Here is a 21971-nt window from a genome sequence, read left to right as displayed (position 1 = left end):
GCCATGTTCCTGTTTAAAATTAGTCATATGCTTTTATCCTGTTTTCGACACTGTAACTAGGGTAGCGTGTCCTTTTATAATTTCTTCACATAGCTGCTTGTAGTTTTTGAAGTTTTGCATGTCTGTCACTGCTGATGTGTTTGCTGTCCTTTTCTTCAATTTCTTATTAATTTATTGGAGCAAAATCAGAATAGTTTTATTTTCCTTAATGCCAATTTGGTTCTTCTCAGCTTGGTTGTTCATCTACATGGAGTTTGTATGTTCTCAGTTTGTGTACCTAAGTATTTTTACTGGTGCCCCCCCCTTCGTGAAGAGCTTCTTGTCAGTTCTACATTTCACCCCTGTTTGACTGCATCCTGGTGTGTTCTTGAGTGTGCGTCGTTATAATATTCTAATAATCTCAGGCTGGTTCCACCTTTTTGCCCAGTGCTCCTTGCATAAGCTCTGTGCAACCATGGATTAGATAGTCAGGCTCAGGAAATAAACGGATGAATTAAATGACCAAATTGATGAAGTTTGAAGTTTTTTGTTATAGTTTTGGAGTGTATCTAGTAAATTTTCCTTTATGACAAGTTTTTCTCCTGCACTGAATATTTTCGTGGCAGCAATTAGACTTTTTCCTTTTTATTTATATTTGCCTTTTTGTTATAGACAGGACAAAAGTTTTAATACAAGTGCGATCTCTTAAGTGGCCTAAGGTTTTCACTCTTCACTAATATTTCTTTGAATCTGATCTTCAGTACTTTTTCTGACGCCATCATTCAGTTTGCACACATGATAATTTTGTAGCATGCCCGTGTCATTTGTAATAGTGCCTGATCCCGATCTTCTGTTGTGGAAGGTGTAAAAAATTCCTTACCTTGGTCACCTAATGAAAGTTGAGAGAGAATGGTAACAACCATGTAGTTGGAAATAATATTATCAGCATTCAAAGAAGGATGTTGTCAGCAAAAAGCAAACAAATAGAGTGAGAAAGACCAGTTTTTTAACTGGTAACTCTAAATCAACCTGCTATGAGCGACCATGATTGCGTGTATGAGTGTGCTGTCTGCAATGGGTTCTCCATGCAAGGTTGGTTCCCATTTTGCTACTGGGCTAGGCAAGAATGCCACATGACCCACATTTTGAGAAGAGGGTTAGAAAACAGACAGATGAATGTCTATTAACTTTATTATCTTAGTTTAAGAAACATAAGCATAAAGCTATCAATAGCAGTCATATGAGTCATGAGTAATACTGCATTTTATTAGATAACTAGCAAAATACCCGCGCTTCGCAGTGGCGAAGTACTGCATTAAAATTTTTATTAAGAAGAAAATTTTACCTTTTTAAACTGAGGGAAAATATGCCAATAATTATTTGTTAAGGATCTCTTTGTATACCATGTTGTCAGTTCGGCCCTCCGGTTGTAACATGACCGAGCTGTGCGCTGAGCTTACTCTTGAGCATGCAACTTACAGTTGGCCATGTGAACAGTAATCTTGTCTCAGATCTCACAGCTCAATCGGTTTAAGTTTCATGGTTTGTTTCAATTTTGACAGTATTTGCAGGATTTGTTGTATTGAAGTGACATTCGGCATCTGTCAAGCGTTGTAAGCACACAACCGGTTTCATCGATAACTTCACATCCAGCTTTTGAGAGTTTAAACATCAAAGTGTCCACTACTGAAATCGTCACCTGTGAATCTAAGATGTTTAAGAGGCATTGGCAGTTGTCGAAAGGTGTAAAATATTTGGCCATTTCGATACACCTGAAAGCGACAAACTGAACAATTCAGCGGCAGCCATCAACTCACATGCAGAACCATAGGTGAAGGGCTTAAGCATTTCACTCTTCTAGTGCTCCTGTGTAGTATAATTATCTCCTGTACCGTCATCAGTCCACACCTTGAACCTGTCCCAGTCATTCAATACATAAGACACAATGTTCCTCCAAATATCAAGAGTGAGCCTGATATGGCCGTGCAATATGTAACAAGGAGAATGGAAAAGGTAGGTGGTATCTCCGGGCATGGAAACCACTCGGTAAGTGATAGTTCTTTGATCGATAGTGATCATCTCGACAGACATGGTAATGGGGGTTGGAATGATAAAGGAAATGGGTACCTGAGCAATGTAAAGTAAATGTAAAATACCTATTCAATAACTATAATTGTAATAAACAAACAATAAAACAGCGGAGAAGCCGTGGATTAAACAAAAAGTCTGTAGTTATCAGTAGGGAGACATGAATCCCGTGGCGAAGCAAGGAAGGGAATGTAGAGACTAGAGCGATGGACGGCCTTATATAGGCAGGCAGCCAACAACGTGGTAGGCGTTGGGATGGGGACCCGCCGCCTCACGCGTGACCACAGGCGTGACCGAGCTGCAGGCTATGGACGCATATATGTACGTAAGTAGGATTCAGTTAGCGTTGGGAACACGCGTACCAAATTTCGTGAAGATGGGGCCATAAATAAGAAAGTTCAATATGGCGGACGTTGTTGACCGTTATGACCATTATGCGTAGAATTTCGAAATGAAACCTGCTTAACTTTTGTAAGTAAGCTGTAAGGAATGAGCCTGCCAAATTTCAGCCTTCTACCTATATATACATACATACATACACACACACATATATAAACATATATATACATATACATACATATCTACATATATACACACACAGCTATTTCGTATCAGTGCAATACGCTGTTTGTTAAAACGGTTGACTCCCGCTCTTACGTGCAATAACAAATCAAATCATGCAGTTGTCTTTGCTCATATGTCATTTTAGAGCTGGACGCCTGGCATCTTTTTTTGGCCACAAGTTCGTTTCTGTTTGGTGTGAGGTTCTGTGTTGTGGAGATTCTCAGGATGGAGTGCAGGTGCTCATCAGTGAGGCGACTCCTGTGTGCTGTTTTGTTAGTCTTTATCACTGAGAAGAGCTTCTCACACAGATATGTGCTACCAAACATGCACAAGGTTCGAGCCGCATGTAGACGGACTTTTTTTGTTCTTCAAAGTCAGCAAAGCGCCGTGCAAACTCAGTGCGCTCAGTTTATCAGCAAAGTGCGTATTTGGGAACACCGTAGTGACGACTTGGTTTAACATTACTTGGCAACAGGGAAAGAGGGGAAAGTTGCACTGGTGCATTTGTGTCTCCCATAAAAGCAGCTTCACTTGAAATCACTTTGTGATTGTGCACGGGTAAAAACGTCCGCTGAAGTGTCAGATTCTTATTTAATTATTCTGCTTTCTGTATCTTCTGCATTGCATTCAGGTTACCCTGATGTTTTGTCGTGCGCAATAACTATAGCTTTGCAATAACTTGCAGCATCATAAGGTAGACTTGATTAATGCGGTAAGTGTTCGGCAAGGCAGCTGAAGCGCTGCATTATGGGATCTGTAGTTTATTGTGTTACCAGCGCTTCATATACCCGGGCCATTAATAACAATAATACAGTATATAAAATGATCTCGGGGCGGATATAATTACACCGGGCGGATGTGGCCTGGCCCTTGAGTTTGACACATATGGACTAAATAGAACTTGAAAAGATATATTTTTTCAAATGTGATCGCAATTCAGATAGAGTTGACGCGCACTACAGCCTTCATGCCTCAATGAGTCATCCTCCCCTCGCTCTTACTTTTTTACCGTTCATCTAATGAATACACTGAGTATGGCTTTACCAAAACAATCATTGATGGCGAATAAAGTATCCATTATTCGAGTATGTAGAGCGGGATATATATATATACATATATATATACCCGCGTATCGCAGGGAGAAGTAGTGTGTTAAAAAGGTAGAAAAGAAAAGGGAACATTTTAAAAAATAGCGTAACATGACTGTCAATATACAGTATTTGTTTTGTGAGTGTTACTGAGTGTTGCTGTCATCAAGGATTTGATTATCATTATTTCTTTCAATCAGGTTCGTATTTGTAGGATGTGTTGTGTTCAAGTTACATTCCGTGTTTGTCAATCGTTGTAAAGATGACAGGTTTCATTCATCGATTCGTTTCTTACTGCATCAATAAACAGCTCGTCTTCTTCTTTATCTGAGACCTGACACACTGCATGCACGGGTTTTTACACTGTCTTCCTTTAGCGGGACATTGACTTTTTCCACCGTGTGCTTTGTTTCCGCAGTAGCTGGATTTATGAATATGCTTATCAGACACTTCATATTTTTGCTGCCTTTTCAATTGTGTAATTCGGTTTTTGTTCAGCGCTCTTTGGAACTGTTGCCTTTTATCTGTGCACTGCGCCAGTTCACGTGAGCCACTCGGTGTACTTGCATCGAAGGTTCCCAGCTGTGCTGGTGCCATCTCGTGCTATGTCCATAGCTTTATTTAATGTTACCTTAGTCCTGGCACTTAAAACTTTCTCTCGCAGTTTCGCTGAGTTTGTGTCAAACACCACCCTGACCATCTCATCTTCCTCTCCATAAGCACAGTCCTTCACCCGTGAATATTTACCCGTGGCAGTTTGCTATTGGATTGCCGCTGACGGACGGCCTTATATGGGCAGGCACTAAATTACAAACGCCAGCGGCAGCCTGTCTATGAACTTAATTTAAAGTGTAGGTTTACATCGTGCTTTGTTTCAAGTAGCAGAACTCATGAATATGGTTGTATATGTCACTCGCTCGCTTCTTATTGTTTCGCTGCCTTCTCAATTATATAATGCATGTTTTCTTGAGCGCTTTTTTGAGGTCTTCCTGGTTTTCTATGTACTGCGTGATTACGTGGGAGGCGTGATGATGTCACACGAAACTCCGCCCCCACGGCATTGAAGCTCATCTCCATTACAGTAAATGGAGAAAAACTGCTTCCAGTTATGACCATTACGCGTAGAATTTCGATATAAAACCTGCCCAACTTTTGTAAGGAAGCTGTAAGGAATGAACCTGCCAAATTTCAGCCTTCCACCCACACGGGAAGTTGGAGAATTAGTGATGAGTCAGTGAGTGAGTGAGTGAGTGAGTCAGTGAGTGAGTGAGTGAGTGAGGGCTTTGCCTTTTATTAGTATAGATCATCCCTACCCGACTAGGGTTCAGCATCACTACTCCTGTTTTTTCATGTCTGCCATGCTGCCTTTCTTTTGAATGAAGAGTGTAGACAGAATGAGGCAGAAGTATTTCACCAAATATAGGGTGGTCCGGATCTAATTATGCAATTTTTATTACGCTATAACTTATGAAGTTTATTACATAGAAAATCACCCAAAAAATCCCAGACCATCGAGAAATGTGCGAACTGACGACATGAAGAATCGTCTTTGTCCCTGCATAAATCAAAGTAATCCAGACGATCTGGATCTCCATAATTAGATCTGGACCACCCCTGTATATCGCCTATGACAGGGTGCTTTAGTTTTTTAAGGGAGCAGCTCAGTAGAACACAGAGTAGGAGAGAACTTTCACTAAACATACTCACATGTGTAAAATTGGTTAGGTAGGAGCTTGTAGTTGTTCGAAACGGTTATTTTTTTTTAGCATATCGTCCAGCGCTAGTTTGTTTTAAATACAATATACTGTACAGTAATCCCTCCTCGATCGCGGGGGTTGCGTTCCAGAACCCCCCGTGATAGATGAAAATCCGCGAAGTAGAAACCATATGTTTGTATGGTTATTTTTATATATTTTAAGCCCTTATAAACTCTCCCACACTGTTAACATTATTAGAGCCCTCTAGACATGAAATAACACCCTTTAGTCAAACGTTTAAACTGTGCTCCATGACAAGACAGAGATGACAGTTCTTTCTCACAATTAAAAGAATGCAAACATATCTTCTCCTCAAAAGAATGCATGTCAGGAGCAGAGAATGTCAGAGAGAGAGAGCAGCTCGAGTGAAAAGCAAACAATCAAAAAATCAATACGTGCTTTTAAGTATGCCGAAGCACTGCGATAAAGCGGCATTTTTTAGAGGAGCGTCCGTATCCTCTATGCAAACAGCCTCTGTGCAAACAGCCCCTCTGCTCACACCCCCTCCGTCAGGCAGAGAGAGTGAGAGACACAGAAAATAGCAAACAATCAAGCACCGCTCGAGAAGCACTTCGTATATCATTGAGGAGTTTTATTTAACATGTAATACATGCTCTGATTGGGTAGCTTCTCAGCCATCTGCCAATAGCGTCCCTTGTATGAAATCAACTGGGCAAACCAACTGAGGAAGCATGTAGCATAAATTAAAAGACCCATTGTCCGCAGAAATCTGCGAACCAGCGAAAAATCCATGATATATATTTAGATATGCTTACATTTAAAATCTGCAATGGAGTGAAGCCGCGAAAGTCGAAGCGCGATATAGCGAGGGATCACTGTATTACTTGTTTATGTGTCTACATTTATCAATTAAGATTGATTTAATTTATTAAAAATTCTAAATGTTAAAGGAATACTCTACTCAAAAAGTTTATTTTTTGATATGTTATGGTACCTATGTAGTTTAGAGCGGTGGTGAGAATTTTTAATCTATTGTTTTCTTAGAGAAAAAGATATAGCAGCTTTAACACTAGAATTACCAGAGCCTACGAAAAAACTCGTAAATCCGTCCCACCTTAAATCGCTTCTTAAAATCGTCCATAGCTCTCCACCAGCGTCTTTTGTCATCTAAATGGGCTGATAAATATCAGGCTGCAAGCAGCCGGCTATTCCATCCCCCCCACCGACAGAACTTCTGCCAGCTCATGCCTTGATTGATTTTCTGGGAGTGAAGTGGAGTTTTAGAGTGGAAATAATAGATCGTTGTTTGGAACAGACGCATTTCATGTCTGTTCCGTTTCTACAGTAATCTGTGTAAACACATTTTTAAAACAGAAATGTTTTTTATATTCTAGTAGTAGAGGACAAAATGTAGGCATAAACTATATAATGTATGAAGCCTGAAGTATCAAAGAAATACTTTCACAAAAGGTACAAATCTAACACAACAATTGCGCTTTTATTCAAAAATACAACTGCCGAAACATGCAACATTGACACCCATTTATCATGCCTCCGTGGTGCAATAGAATCAGCTGCCGACTAGAAATCAAAAGGTTGCGAGTTCACTCCCAGAAAATCATAATCCAATGTCAGTTATAATAGAAGTACCATCTTTTGCTTTTTTGCAGATTCAGGATTTAGTACACATCACAGTAACAAAACACAAGTTGTGTTTGATTAGCAATTCAAAACAAGTATTTGGTGCAAAATTTCATTACCTCTACAGAAGGTTTGCTGTTGTGCAGCAAACTGTATCTAAAATTGTCAGACAGATGTAACATTAAGAATTGACAGTTTTGTTTGGAACAGGAATTCTTATGCCTCAGTTTTTTCCTGCTGACTCTTTTGTCACGCCACAGTAATCATTACCCTAGATATCAGTTTCCTGATTGGCATTTTGCTACGTAAGTTTTATCTCTACTAGCAATTTAGCTATCAATCCATCCATCCATTGTCTGCACTTGTCTCATTCATGTGTAGGGTTTCAGAACATTAGGAGAATTTGTGCTTAGGACATGAACCGGTCCACTCAGTTACAATTTAGAATAACCAACTGATCTGATGATACTTCAACTAATGTTAATAATAATAATAACAATAATACTTTTCACATTTGTTTTTGTCTTACTGCTCCGTGTAACCTGGATCGAAAAGCTCCATCACTGTTTGTGTTTTTGTGTTCTTCTCAGGCCAGTGTGGGGCTTCTTGATGGATAGTCCAGCTTGTTTTTCTTGCACAATTTAAAATTTTGTTCAGCTTGCTTTTTCACAGATTTTTGTTTTAAGATTTGTCATGTGAGACTGCTTAGTTCTCTTCTAGCTGACTTGTCAGCTCTTAGGTCATGGCCATCGACCATTCGCATAAAATTCTCATTGTTTTTCTTTCTTTCTTATATAGCTTGTTAGGATCAATGTTGAGCAAGCAACAAAGCAAACTAGCTATGGGAGTAATTTTTTGAATCTTCAGTGAAACCAAGGTCAGAAATGTGTGTCAGAGTTATCAGATCATTAGAGCCAAAACAAAAGCCGAAAATCAAAGTTTATGAAAGCATTGTTTCTCACATTTTTAATTGAATGTAATTTTTGTTTGAGTCTTTATTATTATAAATAAAGACCCCATGGTCTTATTATACATTACCATCTTTTTTAGTGGCAAATGACATGTGGCTTTTTTAAAAGTGTCACATCACATCTGAGCCATGTGACCAGCAATGTATTGTTGCTGCCATAAACAACATGACTGCACCTAGAAAAGCAATGAAAGGTGCTAAGATGACATGTCAAAGGAGAGGTGAAAAAATAGCAAGACATTTTCTGCAACAAAATATGCAAAAGATCCAGTCAAGTTCCTAACAGTACCTGTTTTCTCATTTGTTTGCTTATTGCAGTGGCTTGAGAATGTGAACTGTCACCACTTGGATATAGTGATGTGCATGCCTGTTATTTTTTGTGTAAATTAAACATTATTGTGCCATCATGTACAACTGTTATTTATTGATATACAGTATTTCATATAATAGCTTTGCATTTGACTTTGTTGTATTATTGTGTACAGACCTTGTACAGTATAAGCTGAGTGAATAAGATCATCCTATTGTATTTCATGGGATGTAGTTAGAACTCAGATATCAATTGTAAACATCTGGACTATCTGCCAGGACTTTGGTGTCACTGTGTGAGAACAGGTTTACACATTGAATATATTTTGTTATATATGATAGTGAAGGTGTCAGATTTTTAATGCAGAGTGTTATTTGCAGTATTGTCTTAACACTCTTCTAAGAAATAAATAGCACATAAACAGAGCCATATAACTATTCTGGCCAATGGAGACATACAAAAATGATGACAATAATTTCAGTGGAAGGAGACAGTTGAAAGTGAGTTGGTTAAGTGAGAACTGAGGGAAAAATGTTGTAGGTTTATGAACAACAATTAAGTACAAATAAATCATCCTGTGTTTTTCCATAGAATGGTTTTGTTAACACATCAGTATTACTTGTTTTGTATGTTGATTTATCTCCGAATGCCCTAAAGCCACTGCATATTTTTTGGAGACTTAAAACACAAAATGAGTGACTGTAAATCTATTGGCTTTTTGCCTACATGGAATTTTTTTCTAAAATATTTTCTCTGTTAGAAATGCCAACCTAGAAATCCTTTGTGATATCTCTATCTTGTCCACATCTGGAAACCTGCTAGCCATGAATGGTTTGAATATGTTGTCTGACGTTTCCCAGTAAAGGGCAAGTTGTTTTTTGTAATTTCTAATACCCAATACTTTTCATTACATCATGTGTATTTATACATATACATAATGGTGTACTGCGGTGGGCTGGCGCCCTGGCCGGGGTTTGTTTCCTGCTTTGTGCCCTGTGTTGGCTGGGATTGGCTCCAGCAGATATGGAAGAGAAAAAATTTTTATATATTAGCATAAATAGCATATTAGCATAAATAGCCATAAAAGTAATTAACAGCTTTTGAAACATTAGATTTAGCATAAATTAGAATGTCAAGCAAATAAGTTAAATAAAAAACATTAGTCATATTGCATTATTTTTAAGCTTGAAGCAGAATTACCAATTTGGGAAAGGAAGACCAGACCAGAAAGAGAATGACGCGCAGAAACTATCAGGGACAGAAGAAGGGGGGACGTGTGCACCTGTTGTTCTTAGATTAGGAAGCAAGGAACATACCAATGAAAAATGGTCATGGTAGGCATGTGAGAAACTAGCTGGAACAGTGAGTCAGCAGAAACAGCAAAGGCATTGCTACAAACGAGGTCAAGATGATGTAATGTGTGGAAAATAAAAATAGTGTATTCATGTACTAACATAAATAAATATAGAAAACTATATTAGCATTATCTATAGTGCAGGCATGCCAAGCAAATGATTAAATAAAGGCATATGCCATATTTCTTTTAATAAAAGCTTAGCTTTGGGCACCAAGTAAACTAGCTTGAAGGACAAGGAAGGGGAAGTGACAAGAGGTAGCCCATAAATGGAAGAGAGGGAATGTCTGTACCGGCCTTGGTCAATAAAAAATAAGCAAAACAGAAACTAAGATGGACAATAGACAGTAGAAACACCGGAGGCCAGCTGCAGGTGGAAGTCAACAGATAATAATGATTCCCATGAAAACTCAAGGTACTGGCCGGACAGGTGCAGAAGGGAGTCAGAGAAAAACAGCAAAATGAGTTCATTTGAGCGAGGTTGGAGTGATAAGAAATTACTATATAAGTTTTGAGTTCTGAACTCTTCGAGGCTCAATCTGATTTGGCCGAATTGGGTTGAGTCCATGTTATTGATTTATTGCAATAAAGCCATAAATTCTGTTTGCCTATCCTGAGTTCTAATAACCTTCATTTCAGGTAAAAAGCTCCTTGGTGACAATTTTTTGCCACGACACAGACCCCAATGACCCTGTAGTTAGGATATAGCGGGTTGGATAATGGATGGATGGATGGATAAAGGTATATGTATGCTTGAATATATATTTGTTGTCTGCACTGGTGATTATCTATATATCTCACTCTTTTTTTTTTTTACTTATGTCTGTTCTTGTGTATTGAAATACTATGTTTTCTGCTGCAATTCACTTTTTCTTTAAAACAATCTTTGCCTAAAATCACATTTTTTTTTTTTTTTTGTTTGATATTCTTAATCTTTTCATTAAATTTTTTTTGCTTTAGATTAGAAATTAGATTTCATTTTTGTCCCTTTGGTTTTTCTGAGAATATTTTTGTTAAAACATCTGTTTACTGCTATATTTGTATATTTGTTTGATTGTTGCCATTATAACACAATATTATACTGTCAGACTGACCTGAGGCAGAGCTAATCACTGAAGCGTGTGTTGCCTTAACTGTAAAGATTTGTATGAAAATCCAAATGCCAAAAAACTAAAGGAGAAATGAATCGTAGAATCCTTAAAACTGTGCAAAGATACAAAAAAGCAAAATTACTAGGCAGGAAAAATGTAGTCAAGGGGCAGAAAGTATCCAAAAAAGGTGCAAGACAATGATATAATAAAACAAAGATGATCAAAAGCCAAAAATCTTAACGCTGACTTGTGTTTGATTTCCCACATGTCACACTATAACCAAGTTTCATTTTCTTTAGAAAAGATTCAACAAAACTATGCACTGCCAAGATAAAAACCCATCTTCTGCATCATTGGAATTGCTATGGGCAGTGGGACCCTAAACAACATAACCATGGCTATGTAAAATAGATAATGAGAAATGCATTACCAAAAATTCCAAAAGATAAACAAAATGACTTCAGATAGTCTTTAGGAAAGCTATAAAACAAAACAATGACATTGATTATACACTTTACCCATCATCTCAATTACACAAACCAGGCCATAAAGTTGGAAAGATTTTAAAATATCAGAATTACCTTCAAATGAACTGAAACTTTTGCATTTCACTTTGACAACTGTATGTATCTTTGTTATACAAGTTTAGTTAAAAATAGTTTTTATTGTTTCATATGATAAGGATGAATTTTTGTTCAAGTTATACCAGTGCTTCCCAAAATTTATCTTTCTGCAAGTTGGTTCTACCCTGTGTTGTAAGCACAAAACAATTCCTGTATTTAGCTGAACATCCTGTTTCTGCATTCACTCTGATTTAAAAAAAAACTACATTATATTATTTATCTTACAGTTGAAGTTGTATACTTCGTATTAGTCTCCTTAATCTTGTTTAATCTTTTCCTTAATAGCATTATACACGTCTGGCAGATTTACAGCTATGGAAAAGAATAGTGAGAACCCAAATGAGATAAAACCTATACTAGCACTGGGGATATAAATTACCACGCCACTCAGGGAAGAAGGGTACTACCAAAGGGGGTGGTAACCCCTTATACTTATTCTGCATTTTCACTAGGATGCCTTGGCTGTTAATAAAAATGCAAGTGTGAAGGCACAAACAGAGGCTGGATTAATACATTGAAGACTCCAGAGGACAGTCTAGTCTTCATGCCTAACCCTTTACACATAGGGAGATGACTGCAAAAGTGGTTAAACATGTTCCTGAAACATTAGGAGAATGTTGATCCTTTAAGGATGAGGTGTGGAAAGCAAGTTGAAACCCTCCAGCCCATAAGGTGATGGCAAACAGTCCCCAACTATCATAAGCTGAGAAGTTGAGTGAGAGTCCTTGCCCTTTAAGGGCCACATAGGGTTCAGGACTTGGCTGGTTCATTGTCATCTGGGAGACTTCTATCCTATAGCAAAGCAAAGAAGGGCCACCCGAGTTTTCAAAGTTATTTTAAGGCTTGGTCAGAAGTTTGTAAGTGTTTAAAGCAACTACATGCTGAGGGAATAATGAGCCAGGAGTCAGCAGGAGGATTTAGTTCTAAGGATCATTTGGTAATTAAAAAAAGCAAGAAAAGAGTGAGACAGATAAGAGAGGGTTGTTTGGTACTAAAGAAGTGGACAGGTGGCTGAGCCTTTTCACCTGATAGGCACAAGTCAAAATCTCTAAACAGCATGCCAGAAAGGGGCAGTGGGATTTTGTTTAATCTTGATACTTTGTGCTTCTCTGTTATATGCTTTTTTAATGATATAGTAAATAATACGTTTTACTTCTTTTATCTTCTTTTGGTACATGATCTGACAATTAATAAAGAGCAGACTCCGGTGCAGATGACTGTGAATGCTTAAAGCCAGTGTCACATTACACAACTTCTAGTTGTGGGGGGCATGTCAGAGTTACTGACCGCAGTTACTGCTCATCACCAGACCATGTTAAATTATTTGAAAAACATTGGGCATGTCACATTCAGCAGTCGTGTACCTACCTTCCAAGTGTAGTCATGCTCATCCCTTTTTCTGACAGCCAGTAGTGCGGTTCTTGAAGGAGCCCATGCTGAACAAAGGTTAAAAGGTATAGCGAGTTCAGCCTCAATCTCTGCCATCATCGCTTTATTGTATGTGTTATACTTCTCGATGAGCACTCATTGGTTGTCAGCTGTTATGGACAAAGATCCCACCCCTACAAAAAAAAATATAAAGATGTTTTGGAATGAGTCATGGATTAGTTGGACTGAATCACAGGACATGTCACATTACATGACTGGTTTTATGGGAGCGTGCCACCCAACTGCCTCTGACTCACTAAGATAATGTAAATGAATGCTACACTGAAAATTCATGAGCCCTGCAAAACATAACACTATGGTGTGGCAATCTGTAAGAAATGTAAATTTTTAGATAAAATACAACACCATCAAAATTACTAAAACAAATTCATCTGTGTGTATAAAATTAACCTGAAACTTACTTTACATTTCCTAAAAGAGTACATAGTGTCCTATTTTTGACTCCACAAATTCTGAGCAGAAAAACATTTAATAAAATGAGCTCAGCTGAACTCGGCTAATGTAGGTGGTAGAGAGTTAGACACCTGCAAGTTTTTCCCCAGGAGCTTCTGTTTCTTTCAGCATTTCAGAGCTTTATACTTTATGTTAAGTTGACTGCACCCTGTGTTAGACTGACATTCCTTCGATATTGGCTGCAGCCCCAGCCTGAAATAATAAAAGTGGATTAAAAAATGGATAGATGGTTGACTTTTAATATGTACCATATGATGAAATGCTACATGTTTATTCTCTGATAAGTAGTAGTACAAAGTTTAAGACTTTTACCTATTCTCTAAAATGGCTATCCAGTCATTTATTCATCAGTAGTGGTTTTGACTTAGAACCAGTCTCAGGTTTATTATGACTACACAGGATGGCAATGTAATTTAATCAATGTGAGACTGTGGCAGTAAAATGGACTTGAACTGCCATTGTGATTGGCTGTTGTTGTGCATTCTTGGTGACAGACTAGCGTCACACATCCTATACTCCTGTCCAACTTATGCACATTGAGTTTTAATAAATAAGACAATGGTAAGTGCTTTTGTGCATGGAGAGTTAAGATTAATTGAAGTTCATCTGTATGTCCTGTGTCACTACACATTCAGGGGCAGCAGCCCTGGACAGTGCAATACCTCCCCCTGGATGCTGGATGACCGCCCCCCCTGGGCTGGAGCATTGCCTCAGCCTCCCACAGGGCTCCATGGGGGATAGAGTTCTCCACAGCCCTGTTGGGTTAAGCAGGCGCTGCCAGGGGGTGCTGCAGCAGGAGTGACTGGCCCTTTTTGGACACTGGTTTCATCACACCCGGAAGAGCAGCCGGATGTCGGTAATCAACCACCTGGAGCACTTCCAGGTACCCATAAAAGGAGCCAGCAACCACCACTCAACGGCCAGAGTCGGGTGGAAGGAGGACTAAGCTTGGTGAGGAGTGGTGGTGGAAGAAGGGAGTGTTTTGGTGGTGCAGTTTTTGTGCTTGGGACTGTGTTGTGGCTGGGGAGATTACAGGGAAGACGTGCCCTCCAGGTGAAGAAAAATAAAAAGTCTCTTTATTTTATTCTCCCATGTTAAATCTGTGTCGGGGTGGGCGCAATATAGCACCTTTGTTACAGTCCATTAATTTTCTGAACCTACTTATCCAATACAGTGCCACTGTGAGCAGGAACCTATCTCTGTAGTCTCGGTTACTAGGCAAAAAAACACCCTGAACAAAGCACAGGGACCATTTTAATACTTGCAGTTTTTACTGTAAAGCAAAATACCCTTTTAATAATCAAAAAAAAAATTAAATCAGATAAGTCCAAAGATGAATGCGTGAACCTACTGGGTTCGTCAATTATAATTGTCATTTCTGCTGAGGAGTAATGTCTCCTAGAGGTGCGGGTTCTCAGCTGAATTCTGACTTCTGGGTTGATCCATTGTTACATGATCGGGAGGGGCTTCTGTCTTTGTAGAGGAAGTGACATTGTTATTCTTCTGGCTATTCCTGGTCAAGTCTATGGATAGTAAAAAGAAAAGGAGTCAGCAGTTGCACCCTCTTTTGAGCGAGAGTATGCATAACAATCTTGGCAGAGCCCTGAAATTACACCCCATTTGCATGCGTCTGACAATATGCATGTATTTGCCTACTTTTTGGTCTTTATACTGTATGTGAAGATTTTATTTCAGACATAAGTTTCACGTTTGGTAACAAAGTTGTTTTTCATTACCATTATATTTTCTTTGTTTATGGGACTTCAGCCTGGTTCCTGTCACGGCCATGATCGTTACTAATGATGATGTCATAAGATGTAACGGCATAAATACTGTATGATGGCGATCGCACACAGCCTTATTCCTCAGTTGATTTAGCAAAACTCAAAGACATTAGTAATAATTAGCTTTATTTTCAAGAAGGCCCTAGTGTTTTGATTCTGTATATTTTTTTTAACCTTTTCCTGACTTTCATTTTCATTTTAGTTTCTGGTTACTCAGTTTTGATTGGCTTATTGCTATTCCCTATCCTTGTTCTTTGACTGTGTTATCATCTTCTGGTCATCTTGTATTCTCAATAATCCTTGGGGACACCATTGTGTCCATAATACACATTCACTCACACAGCCATATCAGCGTGATGTAGAGTTGCGAGTCACCCAGAAGGAGGAAGACTTTGTGCCAACACAAGGACAGTGTGCTTATTCCACACCGACCAAGCAAAAATTCTGGAGCTGTGAGACATACCTAACAAAGTATAAAAGTAGGGTGACACACAATGTCACTGTTTAGATCATTTTACACAACATGTAGGAGATTTGTACATTAGGATAGCACATCCCTTACATAGAATTGATGTTTTTGAATTCCCTTTCTTGTATATACTGTATGTTTCGCATATAGCTGTTTAGATTTTCTGCAGTAGCAATTTGGATGTTTTTATGTTTTGCATGAACAGCCTAAATTAAGATTCTAGAAATCATTTGCTTTCAAACTCCTGGTCTCCATTAACCTACATGCTGGAATGCTAATGCAAACTGAGTGGGTTGCATGCACTGAGGCAGCACTGGACGGCTATGCACTCTCATTGTCATAGTTAACCTTCCTTCAATAACTGGCATCAGGTTCAGTGAGCACTCCAGTAGCTGTTCATCTGAAGTTGTTGCATAAGCTTAGTCACAAGAGCACAGTGCATTGAGGACAAATGTTTATTAATTGTCACACCGGGTCTCTGGCTCGCAAAGGTGTTTGCTGTTCCAGTGACATGGGACTAGTGGTGCTGTCTTAGCAATTTAATTACACTTGGAAGGAGCTCTTATAGAATGGGAACATATAGAGGTGAAAGGGACACATAACTGGTTCTGGTGGTGTGAAATTGGGAGGGTGCTGTTTTATTATTGTTATTATTATTGATGTTTGTTTAAAGGCAACATTTAAATTCCAGCCGCGTGTTTAATTGCAGCACGATTACTGCTTGGATGGCTACTGGTTTTCTAGCCTCGAGGCCTTCTACTATAGGAAGTGTTTAGAGTGGGTAGAGATATCTGCACAATGAGTAACTCTCCTTTAATATGTATGAAGCTGACAGCTGTTAATTAAAACGTAGAGAGACCTGTTGAGAACTTGTCATTTCTGAGCGAGGTGAATTGCCCTGCGTTGCCTTTTATATAATTGCTTGGTGCAACTCAGCAGAGCGCTTCCGTTGATTGCTAGGTGCCGCGCGTAACTGCTGAAAAGCAGCGGAGGTCTTTGTGATCTAGAGATGAAATGTGGATAAAAATAAGAGCGAGGGGAGTTTCCTTCTTATGGGCAAAACCTCAGTTTTTTTTTTTTTTTTTAGTGGATAGGCTAATTTATTTTTGTGGATGGATTTATTCTGTAGTGTTCTCTTTTGGTTATCAGCTATTGGTGCTTTGGAACTTTTAAAGAACTCATCTTTGCATATCACTGTTCCCTAACTGAAAGTGTAGTAAACAAAGAAAAAAACATCAAAATCAATTAAAAAGACTGTACTTGTTTATTTGATCATTTTTTGTGTTATTATGCTATGACCATACATTAGATAAATTAGACATAAAAGAGGAATGGCATTGCATTGCAACTTGAAGCACTACTGCTTCACAAATCTAATATCCTTTGTTGATATCCTGTGCTCAGTCATTGGCTGTGTGGAGTTTGCATGCTTTCCCTGTTTCTGTATGGATTTTGTTTCCCCACATGCCTAAAGATGAGCAGGTTCAGTTGATTGGAGCTTCCAGATTGACAGGAGTATGGATGGATGGGCTATAAAATGGACTGCTGCATTGCATTGCTAACAGGTAATGCTCTGCCAACCTAAATTGGATTAAGTGGGTTTGAAAGTGGTTTGATATGTGAAAATGCAGTTTGTACCTCTGCAATATCTTCTTTGTGGCTGCTCAAATAATTAAACTTCTCTTCTTGATCATTGTTTTGTTTGGAATTCATAACACCATGTTTGAGTACTGATGTTGTACAATTCAGCTTCCTGTTGTAACATGGTAGCAACTGAGTACTGTTGTCAACAAGGCCATGCTTGATGCCAAAAAAAAATCCCCAAGAAACAAAATGATGGCATGAAAATAAATGCAAAGAGTAAAAACTAATAAGTGTGAACCCTAAAATAAAATTGTACAATTCTAACAAGAATATATTTCACATTCTTCAAAAACCTCAAATTAATGACATCCATCAGGTATGTTTTATGAGTGTGTGTGGAGAAGGTACATGAAGAATGTGCCATAGTGACAATTCATGGGGCAGCCATTCAAATCCGTGAAGCAGTAGTGCAACTCATCATGCCATTGTGTCATGCAACAGTTAAAGGTTCTAAATAGAATAAATATTGATTGACGTATTGATGGAAACAACTGAATTAATATTTTTATCGGACCATAACTTTTCACATTGCAGATTTTGAGCTCACTTGGTGGTTCCTTGCAGCTTTCTCATAAAATGAGTTGATTTCATGGACAGTATGCACATTTTTTCTAATGGCTGTCTAACAACTAAATTACAAGTATAACCAATTAACAAATATGCACATGTTCTTTGCATTTTCTCCATTTTTAGTCTTTATGACAGTTTTTTTCCCATTTTATTTCGTTCACTTTGTAAACTACGCGGTCAGTAAGACATAAAGCAATCAAGGATACAATCAGTGCTGTATCCCATACATTTATTTTTTTCATATCAATCTTAACACCTCTCTATACTCAGTGTCAAGTGGTATATGATCTGAGAGCCTTAATTGTGTTAAAAATATCATTAAGATTATCAGGGAACATAGCTTGTTTGTTTTAGGATAGCATTAAAAACATTCATACATGCTTAATCCATTTCAAGGTCACAATAAGTTGAAGCCTATCCTAGCAACACTGGATGTAGCACAGGAATCAGACCCACCCTGAACAGGGTGCCAGTCCATCACATCACAGAGTACACTAATCTGCTAATCAGATTAACCTAAACCCTTGGTCATGTGAGCGTTAAAGAAGGGAATCCAAAAGAAAACCCTTTCAGACAGATAGAATGTGTGGTGTGTATTAAATGGAGAGAGACAGGATGTGGGTTTGATACCAGGACTCCAATTCCATGAAACTGCAGTACTACACAATATGTCTTTATGCCTTGCCTATTACAGTTTTTTTTCTATAAACTATAGTAATTCTCTTTATGATTCATATGGATTAGCTAACAATATTTATTGCTCTATGTGAGCAGCACAGGCAAGCACTTCCCAGGCAACAAACACGCTGCATATGGTTATTTGATACTTGGACATTGATAAAGTCAAGAGTTTAAAAGTGATTTTTTTTAAAAAGTGTGTTACATGCTCCAAAAAAAGTACTTCTTCGATAATAGAATCATGTGCCCTGAATGGAAAGCTGCATTTTTCAGGCAAGCTCATATATATAATGCGAAAAGAATCTGTTTGTCTATCTGCATTAAACAACCCAGCTCCTAGTAGACAGATTTTGTTGAAATTTTGAACACTTGTTCTCTTAAGAAATTTATGAGGTCAGTTTAATTTTTTTTTAAGATATAAAATTCCATAATCTGCCATTGAAAAGCATTGGTGAATTTGCATAATTGTTTATCTTAAAACAGAAAAACATTCTGTGTGAGTTTAACTATGAATTAGTCTACTGTGTCAAACATACATTGAGAGCGATTACATAATTTTGTATATTTTTTTAGATTTATTTCTTTTATTCATTCAACAGCAACTCCTGACGGCAAAACAGAGAGACACTTACAGTGGTGTGCTCTGAGACAAGTACACCTCTCTGCAGGACACATGATGGGGTGGGGTTAGATGAAAGCGGGGGTTGGATAACTTATAAAGATATACTTATAACCATATAAGGAAGGTATGACTTTAGCTATGTTGATATTATTTATTCAATACTAGTCGTCCCCCGCGGCTCTGCCCGTGTAGTAGTGTAGCGGTCAAGTGCAGCTAAGATTCACACCGTCGATGAGGCAGTGATTTATTTATTTTACTGGAGGATTACCAGGGACAACCCCAGCCTTGGAACGACACATACACACACACTACAGAGACAAAAAAAGAACACGCTGGGAGTTTAAACGATAAAGAGTATAATAATATTAAATTATATAGATGAAAACAATAATACCACCCCTGATCCCTTCAGCAATTTTACATTTAACATATAAACACAATAAATACACAGCAAAGTCCATGGAAACCCAAACCGGATGAAATGACAAGTGGTGCAGTTAAGGCCAGGGATCTGTATGATGAAAGGGAATGGAAAACACAGTCCTACCGGTAGTTGCTGTAAATATGACGACCGATGGATGGTTCAGGAGCGCTCCTTCTTCTGGGAAAGACAATGAATCCACACACAGTCCTCAGTAGACAGTAGACAGGTAGACAGACGATCTAGACCCCAACAAACAATACAATCCAGGACACAATGATGATAAATGCTAAATGGCAGAATTAACGGCAAGCAGTCCAGCAGATATACATAATGCACCAAACAAACAAAACAAAGCACATACATTTTTTCTCTCTTTGACATCTGCCCTCCTTTTAAACCCCTCTGGCCACCTTTGACCCCAACAGCCCCTGCAAGGACTGCTGGGAGATGCAGTTATAACTATTAATAGCATTGCTACAGTAGTGAAACAGGACAAAGTTTAAAAATTAATAAACAAACAGGTATTGCTATCTAAGCAGACTGATGTCACTTCTGGTTCTGGTGGTCAGACTGACATCAGTTCCGGTTCTGGACCTCGATGACATCACTTCCAATTTTTGCCTTTAAAGCCTTCATCTTGTCACTACTAATTCAGTTCAGTCTTGGAACTCAACAAAAGCACTTCTATGCTTATTTGAATACTCTTTTTGCAGCCAGGGACAATATAAGGGTGGCTGAGATTCATTCTTTCACAATTTACAAAGATAGTAGCAGTGATAGTGTTAATGTATTCACTACTGTACAAAGTAAATACCATCACTTTACTAGAAAGCAGGGATAGATCTCATTATATGCTTACAGTCGGCCTCTGCTTCCACCCCATAATGTGTTCACTTCTGTGGCTACCCAGTGTCTTTCACGAAACCTCAGTCACAGCAGCTCACTTCGCCTGTCCCTAGAAAAATAAGCAGTTGAGCGACAGGATATTCATATCTATAAAAGTAAAAAAATAAAAACAGCTTAATATATATAAATGTACGAAAGATGGCTCCAAAACACTTTATGCTGTAGTGACAAAATGTTTACTCAGTATTTCTGTTATAATAAAAAACAACCTTATGGATGCATTTTGTAAAGGATATAATGACTTAATATTTCACTGACTGATTTAAAACGTCATAATTATCAGGTAGCTACAGTTTGATGTTTAGATGGAGCCAACAAGCTTTAGCGTGTTACTTCAGCACAGACTTTAAATCTCCATCGGGTACTTCTATAAAAAGATTTATGTTTAAGAAATTTGAACTGCAATTAGCCACAGACAGCACATATCCAACAACTAACAAGAGCACATGAATGGTTTCATTTCTTGATTTTGAATCTGCTGTCCATGAAAGAAATTTCAGCTACATAATTATGTAAAATAGTATCAAAGATATGTTTTTGTACACTATTAGTACATGTAATCAGATTCTTTTACCTCTGATGTTTTTTTAAATGTACCTCACTGTTACATACTGTATGTAATAAACAAGACTGTGATAACAAGCTCTATAAAATGTAAAAATGCTCAAACTTTCAAACCAGCTAACCAGTTCTCTGAACACACCTGAATGTTACGCCATGCATGTATTTTCTTGTTTACTTTTAGTGTTACCTAATTAGAATTTTCGAAATGTTTGGTCTTTCAGAGGAGGAAAACACAACTGGTGACCTTCTTTTTTAACAGGTTAGGTGTTTCAGTCCTGATAACAAAATAAACGTAAAGTGAGACAAAAAGTGTGCCATGACTTTTCATAAGACCTTGTAGGACAAACTCAGTTACAGGTTATACCAAGTTCAAAAAGAAAATAAACAATCTCTTAACAATTATTAATAATAATTAATTAATAATTATTTAATAATTTAGAGGAGGAACTGTAGGATAGCCTGGCTTATACTGAAAGTGCAGGCTAATGGTTATTACACAAATAGCGCCAGAGGCCATGCCAGTGTGACCCCAAATGAGTCCAGTGCCCAGTACCCATCTGTGATGTCAAGCCATCCATCATCAAATCTGAGCTCAGAGTCATGAGCTCCATTTGTAATGAGGTATTGAAAGTTGTCCTTTATTGTTCATTTTATTCACATATACTACAAAGCATTTATATGTCAAGACTGTCTTAAAATTGCTTTACATTTTTACATTATTATTTCTGCTGTGATTCTTTAAAGGAAAAGGAAATGGCATAATTTTCAATGAATAAATTATACCCTCATGAATGTAAGCTCATCACTTTCGTACCTCACCTTGAGTTAAGTATTTGAAAATGAATTAGTAAGGTGTCCAAGGAGACAACAAAACCAAACTCAGCAGTAGTTGTGATTGGGTGTCTTACTGTGATAAACATCTATTTGGTATGGTAAGTGCTCCTTCAAACAATGCCATATGATTTGTTTGTTTAACTAGAAG

At 38.0% G+C, this 21971-nt stretch overlaps 1 protein-coding gene across 4 annotated transcripts in view; it reads left to right on the top strand.

Annotated features, from left to right (window-relative positions):
* The window catches only part of arid1b (AT rich interactive domain 1B (SWI1-like)), a 717470-nt gene that overhangs the window by 161119 nt on the left and 534380 nt on the right, over positions 1-21971 (top strand). The gene's annotated exons all lie outside the window — the stretch shown is intronic.

This window comes from Polypterus senegalus, chromosome 3 (genome assembly GCF_016835505.1).
Source record: "Polypterus senegalus isolate Bchr_013 chromosome 3, ASM1683550v1, whole genome shotgun sequence".
NCBI classification, from domain to species: Eukaryota; Metazoa; Chordata; class Cladistia; order Polypteriformes; family Polypteridae; genus Polypterus; species Polypterus senegalus.
The sequence above is the reverse complement of the archived record's forward strand: the minus strand, read 5'-3'. Positions and strand labels throughout refer to the sequence as shown.